Source organism: Macaca fascicularis, chromosome 5 (assembly GCF_037993035.2).
Source record: "Macaca fascicularis isolate 582-1 chromosome 5, T2T-MFA8v1.1".
Classification (NCBI taxonomy): Eukaryota; Metazoa; Chordata; class Mammalia; order Primates; family Cercopithecidae; genus Macaca; species Macaca fascicularis.
This window is the reverse complement of record NC_088379.1, coordinates 44799909-44808238: the sequence shown is the minus strand read 5'-3', so window position 1 is coordinate 44808238 and position 8330 is coordinate 44799909. Positions and strand designations below refer to the sequence as shown.

General features: G+C 34.5%; 1 long non-coding RNA gene across 3 annotated transcripts in view; it reads left to right on the top strand.

Moving 5' to 3' along the window:
* Positions 1-4959: 4959 nt before the first annotated feature.
* Positions 4960-8330, top strand: part of LOC102120514 (uncharacterized) — a 107956-nt gene continuing 104585 nt past the window's right edge. The window contains exons 1-2 of one of the 3 annotated variants that reach the window (XR_010586807.1): positions 4960-5190; positions 5716-6699. This is a non-coding gene — a long non-coding RNA (uncharacterized lncRNA). Of the gene's footprint in view, positions 5191-5715; positions 7461-8330 lie in introns of those variants that run through there. The other 2 variants (XR_012435314.1, XR_010586806.1) reach the window with 2 other exon arrangements.

The following is an 8330-nucleotide window of genomic DNA, read 5'->3' as shown; positions in this document are numbered from 1 at the left end:
ACATACAATAGTGTCCATTTATATATCTACCATGAAAAAATCAGTTATCATGAACAATATTCATCTTTATGGTAACACAGAATAAAAATCAAATGAGGTAATCTATAAAGATTAAAACATGAATGGCTACATATTTCATAAAAAGCTAAATTGTACTTTGCTGAAAATGCCTCTTAGGTAATAATAGACTTCTGGTTGATGCATTTATTAGTATTTTTATGGTTTCATAATAAATCATGGTGCAAGAATTTCAAATTCTTACAAAGTAATGTGATGGAACAAATTACTGGAAAATAAAACTAATAGAAGCATGATAACAAAACAAAGAAATATCTTGCTTTTTTTGAATTTTGATGCAAAATATAGCTTGAGTTGCTTTCTGAACTCTTAACCCATAAGGTGTGTGATTACTATAATCAGTAGTGCTTACAGAGATTCATGAGCTCAGCAAGGAGAGAAATAGATTTTGAACAATGGGTGCACAAAATGAAAGCTTCACGAAGAATCCATGCCTTGTAAAACATTGGCTGCTTCCTGCCCTATCTCCAACCTTGAAAAAGTCAAAGCAGGTGCTGTTAATCTTCTGCCAAATCCTACTCTCCTTCCTCTGGCTCTTGCTGGTTGAAATGAGAGAACATGGAGGGTAGAGACAGTCTCCATGGATCAAGGGCTATGCGATGTTAAGAAATAGAATGAAAACAAAGGCATACCAGTGCCCAATACTCTGCTTTGCTAGTAACATGTAGTGAATGTAATGGTCCATTAGCTGCCACATAAAATTATTCCCAAATGGAGCTATGTGTCATTTATATGGGAAATTATGTAATAAAATAAGTACTCAAGCAATAAGAGTAATAAGTTGGAGAATTACACGTTCAAACCCTATCAAATGAGAGATAAAATAGGAACATAAAACAAGTGAGAAAAATTCAGTACAAAATATTTATTTGTTACTAATGGTTTAGGATATTCTGATCACTTTTAGCTACATATTATGCTTGTACCTTTACAGAGATAGAACTAATCATAACAAATATTATGACTTTTTTACATTGTGGATTTACTATACAATCATCTTTAGAATATTATGAACCATTACATTCAAATAAATGATTCATGAACATTCAAAGTAAATATCAGAATTAGCACTCTGAAGAGTGGCTATATTCCCAGATGTGACAATATATCTTCTGTGATGTAGTCAAATAAGGAGAAATAATTTTGCTCACATATCTCCATGCCTGATTTTCTGGCATGCAGAACCTTGAGAAATTCAAAATCTAAGTCATACAGACTTGACTGGATTCCTTGTTAAAACCTCTTGGAGTTTTCTTTTACTTAGAAATTATTAGCTTATGATCATTTCGGGTGCAGGACACGACTTCTCTTAACCATATTCTATTGGTCTACCATAAAAATATTATGACAAATATTTCAAGACAATTAGTGGAGAAAACTATGAAAGTGCAATCAGTCTCTGTATGCTTTTATTAATAAAGTGAAACCCAACTTTGGTAGAAAATCAAAATGTGCTTTGCTTCTTGGGATATTTTTACAGATTTAGTGAAAGTACATAGTAACATTTTGTTTTGTAAGTGAAAAGTTTTCATCTGGAATACATTAAAGAATAGTCCAGAAACTGAATCATTACCATTTACTTTTAGTAATTTACTTTGTAAATATAGAGATTCAAGGATTTCCACTAAAGAAAGAGAAAAAAAAAATAGTGGAAATAATACGATCAAATTTATTTAGAAAGTAAAAGAACAGATATATGGAAAAAAAGAACTGCTATATAAATGTGAGTGAGGATATTGAAACAATACTATTATACTAAATGTGTGGTGTACCAAACCCTCTTATAAACAATGCAAAACTCAAAGAGGAATAAAATCTGATTCATTTTGTCAAAGATCAAAACTAGAGTTAAATCCATATATTTTCCACAAAACTCTATCTAACTGGGAAATATGTACATACATATGTAAGTTCTAAGATGAAAACCATACCATCTCTATTTTTGAATAGAAGAACCTAGAAACATCACTTTTATGTCTATTTTCAAAGAAGCTCAATAATGTACAGAAGAAGTATCCTTCAGCATTGCCTTTCTTCTTTTTGCAGTCTTCTGGCATCTACTGAAATCAACAAAAGCTTCAATGGCAGAAGAACATCAGCAGATAAGCAGGTGACCTGAGAGGGACTGACATGAATAGAATAAATATTGCACAATGGGAATGGGAATTGCTGTCCTGGTGACAGGCTAGACAAATTGGAGGAGGTTTTGATGCATATTAGTACAAGATAGCTTTAAGTTGTATGTTGATTTTATGTTCTCAGTAAGAGAGTGAGGGGACTAGATAGACATGTAATAGATTTGATTTGGGTAGACCTTAGTTCTAAATGCAATGCCGCATCACTGTATATTTATTATCATTTTATTTCCATTCTGAATTTCTAAACATGTTGAATTTTTTATTTTCCAGAACAGTGAATGGTAGGATTCACATAGAAGCAGCAAATTGAAGAAATGCAAACTTTCTTATATTTAGCTTTAGTGTGTATGATTTTGTTTCAGCCCTAGCGAAACATTTCTTAATTGTATATAGTTCAGGAAACATTCAGATTATTTGATATTCACTGAAAATACATAAATCACCATTAGTAGACAAGAAGTCTCTTGAGAGGCCGGTGAAGTCAGTTGTTAATATGTTTATGGTATTTTCTATATTGATTTTTAGGGCAGAATACAGAGCATTCCCTTTTACCACTAATATCACCGCATACCCCGTTTGTATATCAGGTGCAAAAATATTAATCACATCAACAATATTTTTTAAATTATACATTTTAAAAAGTCAAATCCTATACTGGCTTCTGTACCTGTCCAACCTAAACTCCCAGCAGAAAGTACATTGAACATGCTTAATGTGAAAGTCCAGTCTGAATTGCTCTGAAATCTGACATTTTTTGAGCATAGGCATGATACCTCAGATGGAAAGTTTCACACTTGACCTCTTGTGATGGGCTGTAGTCAAAGTCCAGTCAAAACTTGGTTTCGTGCATAAAATTATTAAAAGATTGTATAAAATTTCCTTCAGATTGTATTTTTGCATTTAGACATATGTGGCATCCCCAAGAAATATAATTTTATATATATTAAAATATTCCAAAATATGAAAGCAATCCAAAATCCCAATCAATCTTGTACTAAACTTTTCAGATTATAGATATTCAACTTGTAACTTAATAAATTAAGTTACATCAATAACACAGGCTAGTATGAAGTTATCAAAAATTGTAAGTATGAGATAAATTATATGTGTGGAATAATGAGAAATACCTATTACCCTTAAGCATAAACTGAATAATAAAACGTTAATATTCAAATATAGCTGCAACTATATAAAGATCTCTGTGGTATATATGAACAGGAATGAAAAGGAACTTAATAAACAAAATAAAGCTAAACCAATTAGTCAGTGTAGTGACGGGAGCCTGTAATCCCAGCTACTCGGGATGCTGAGGCACGAGAAATGCTTGAACCCAGGAGGTGGAGGTTGCAGTGAGCAGAGATTGCACCATTGCACTCCATCCTGGGTGACAGAGTGAGACTCTGTCTCAAAATAATAATAATAATAATAAAAGCTAAACCCCAGAGTTATAGTTAACATATCAGCTTTTCATTAAATGTTTAACCCCCTTTGTGATTTTTTTAATATTCATAATAATGTCTTACACATTAAATTTCAACAATAGTAAACATTTACCCAGATATGAATGAACTAATATGTGTCTTTATATCCACAAACTTTTATGTTACATAACTTCAAAATATATTTAATTACACTTAAATTATATAAGTACAGAAAACAGTATAATTGAGTAAAATCATAATTCAATTTTGATCAAACGAAACATAAAGGTAATATGACTGATGCAAATCTTATTCATTGACTATTCCTGTGTTTGATACAATATTCTAAAAGGGAGCTTTGTTGGTGAAGTACAATCTCTTGGGTCTTTCTGAAATGAGTCAGAAGGTGGAGAGATATTTTTCTTTTGTGGCTATAATGCATAACTAAAGATTAATTTATTCATTCTTTCATTCCTTTTATTTCTCTGTCCATTAATCCATTTATTATTCAATCTTTCATTCAGTCAACAGATATGTGTGCATGAGAATTACATACAAGGGTAGGCAGATTATCATATAAACAAACATTACTGGCATTTATTTAATCTATAAAACCAGTGAGGTTCAAAAAAAAAAAAAAAAAAACCCCAAAAACTACCACATAACTACATTGCATTCTAAATAACATTATATTTGAAAATATCAGGGGAACTCTTTATTTAAATGTGTCCTGAGGAAAAGCATATTTAGAAATGTAAATAAAAATTTCTTAATTTATCAACATAACATTCATATGTCATTTTAAAAAAAAATAAAAGGCATACTTGTTTTTTATTGTAAAAAGTGCCAGGAAAGGGGACAACATACTGTAGAAATGTTTTTCCTGTAGGGGGTATATTATCACTAGCTTAGAGGTTTAATACCAACTTGCTTCTTACAGTTCTGTAGGTCAGAAGTCTCACAGGGTTCTCACTGGGCTAAAGTCAGAGTCAGAGGTTGGCATTCCTTTCTGAAGTTATCAAGTGAGACTCCATTTCCTTGATTTTTAGATTCTAGATGGGGCTACATTCACTGGCCAGTGTCCCTTTACTCTATCTTGAAAGCTAGCAATGTTGCCGCCCTCTGACCTTTTTCCCATCTCATACTTCCCTCTGACTACAGTTTGGAAAGGTTCTCTGCTTTTAATAATCCGTGTGATTAAAGGTGGCCCACATAGATAATCCAGGCTGTGATCCTTTTCTCAAGGTCAGTAAACTTAATCAGATCTTCAAGTCCTTTTTCCCACCTAAGGTAATATATTTACAGCTTCCAAGGATTAGGGTGTAGACCTCTTTGAGGGAAGGAATATTCTGCCTTCCACAGGAGACAATACTGAAGAATTGGAATGATGGCTCGTTGTTTGCAAAAATAGTAATGTTCATCTTGATTTGAAAATGTTCCTGACCACCAGAGAAGAGGCTCAAAGAGGAATAGAAGACTTCTTCTCACTCATGAAACTGGCTAATAGAGTCTACTGTATTTTAACAAACATCTGTTTTTCCATAAGCTCTCAGGTATAGTAGCCATCAATTCCTACTTGTTTATTTTCAAAATGATCCTCTATCTCATGAGTGTGGTTATGAATATAAATGAACTTTATCTGTAAAAGTTAACATTTTATTAAATTAATGTCTGTCTGAGGAAAAATCTTTCCTTCAAAATCTGGTAAAATAGAAGTTACTTCTTTATATTGAAAGATTTAATTTTAAAAAGTAATAAATATTCCTTAATTTTAAAAGGTACTGAATTCTCTGTAGGGATTGGAAAAGGCACTGACAATTATTACCCTCTACAGATCCTTTCAGAAGTGCTGTGTGTGATATATTCCCGCAGCCCCTCTTATCTGTTTCATAAGGAGTGTATGCCACAACTTTGGTCTGCCACGTTTGGATGTGCAAATTACATATTACCTCCCTTCCCAGGGATTCCATTTATACAGACTTTATAAATTCACTTATTTATTTGCCATAATATTGGACAAATTAGCAAAAAAGTATTTGGAGCGATAACACACTACAACATTTTTTTTTTTTTCCCAGAGAGAAAAGGAAGACTCTTCTAGATTTTGTCCAAATTCAAAAGTAGAAGACGATATGACTTCATGGTCTAGGATTGGTATCAGTAAACAAATATGCTGGTATCTAAAGAGGCACAGTAAAAATAAATGGTTTAGACAACTCTTCTGAAACCAATGATGTTTCAACTGATTGTTTACCATAGATCGGTTTGTTTTTCTTTCAGGCTTCTCTCTTTTCCATTTACGGAAATTGTCATCCCGGACTCTTTGGCACTTCTTCTTTCTCCACTCCACCAATGAGGAAAAAATACTGCTGTGTTTTTGGACGGGGTTAATCGATTAAAAATCCTGAATCCTCTTCACTGTGACTAGGAACACATGAGAAAGAAAGGAAAGCAGAGACAGAGGAAGGGAGAGAGGGAATACAACCTTTCTATTTGGTTGGATTTTACATTGTCTGATTTGAGGGTATTGGAAGGAATGAGGAGAGAGAAAGTAAGCCCATTTTAGTTCTTGGAGAACCTGTGACTTTCAACCTAGTATTATGGTTAATATTAAGCGTCAACTTGACTGGGTTGAAGGATGCAAAGTATTGTTTCTGGGTGTGTATGTGAGGGTGTTGCCAAAGGAGATTTACATTTTAGTCAGGGGACTGTGAGAGGCAAACACAGCCTTAATCTGGGTGGGCACCATCGCCTCAGCTGCAGCACGGCAAAAGCAGGCAGAAGAGGGTGGAATGAGATGACTCGCTGAGTCTTGCGGCCTCCATCTTTCTCTGTGCTGAATGCTTCCTGCCCTCCAACATCAGACCCCAGATCTTTGGCCTTTGGACTTGTGGACTTACACCAGTGGCTTGCCTAGGGCTATTGGTCCTTCAGCTACAGACTGAAGGCTGCACTGTCAATTTCTCTACTTTTGAGATTTTGGGGCAGGGACTGATCCTCTACTGGCTTCCTTGCTCCTCAACTTGAAGACGGCCTATTGTGGGACTTTACCTTGTGACCACGTGAGTCAGTTATTTTTAATAAACTCCCTTTCATATATACACATATCCTATGAGTTCTGTTCCGCTAGAGAACCCAGACTAAATCACCTAGCTTTTATATGTAATCACAGAATCACCGTAATTTCTCCTAATTTAGCTCTTGCTTTTGGCTACTGGCTGAGAATACCCTTAGATTTTCCATTAACTACTTCTCTCTCTAAATGTTCAACCAGGCTGGGCGCGGTGGCTCACGCCTGTAATTCCAGCACTTTGGGAGAGGGATGCGGGTGGATCACTTGAGGTCAGGAGGTCAAGACCAGCCTGGCCAACATGGCGAAACCCCGTCTCTAGTAAAAATGCAAAAGTTAGTTGGATGTGGTGGTGCATGCCTGTAATCCCAGCTACTCAGGAGGCTGAGGCAGAAGAATCAATTGAACCGCAGAGGTGGAGGCTGCAGTGAGCTGAGATCGCGCCACTGCATTCCAGCCTGGGCGAAAGAGCAAGCCTCCATCTCAAAATAAATAAATAAATAAATAAATAAATAAATAAATAAAAAAGTGTTCACCCAGTTTCTCTGCTCTTCCTCCACTTACTTTAGGTGACATATGCATGCTGTTATATATCCTTCCATTTATGCAGGAAATTCTATATTGTCTCGGTATCATTACTACAGCAACTCTCTGATTTATTCTATATGATAAGCTTTCATACTTGACTGTATCAGTTCCATCATTTGCTGGTATTTACACCCTCTTGAAATAAACATGCTCCTAATTAATAAACGTTCTTGTCACTCCATTCTTCACTTTTGCCAACCAACTACTCCTCCATTTCTGCATTCACCTCTGCAGCAAAATTCTTCAAATGAATAGTCTATATTCATATTTCCAATGCTTCTCTTTTGTTTCTCATGAGTGTACTCCAATTAGGCTTTCTACTAAAGCCTACTCTACTAAAATTGGTCTTATCAATGGCTCTGATGATCTCACATTGCAAAATCAAAAGGATAGCTCTTAGTCCTCATGCTAAGAAATCTACCAGCCATGTTTAAAACTATTGATCAATCTCTCCTCTTTTTTATATTTATGTTTCCTTGACAAAAATTACAATAAAAATTATATACATTTATGTTGTCAACATCATGTTTTGATATATGTATATGTTACAGGATGACTAAATCAGGCTAACACATTTATTAACTCACATACCATATCATTGGAAGCAGAGAGTAGAAAGGTGGTTACGAGGCGATAAGGAAGGTTGTGTTGATTGGGAAGATGTTGATTAAAGAATGCAAAGTTTCAGTTAGGCAGGACAAATTGGTCCAAGAGATCTATTGTACAAATACAATATGGTGACTATAATTAGTAAGGTGTTATATACTTGAAAATTGCTGAGAGAGTAGATTTTAAGTGTTCCCACCTCTCCCTTCTCTTTAATATACTTTCTTAACTTGGCTTTCAGAATACCATGGTTTTCTTCCTACACTATCCATGGGTCTTTCCTAGTCCCTTTGATTTTTATTCTTTCTTTTCAACCTTTTTATGTTGTATAACCTTGATCCTTTTGCTTTGAATATACTCTCTTGAAGATATCGTTCAGTTCTATGCTTTTAAATACAAATACCTGGTGATAATTCCAAATTTAATATC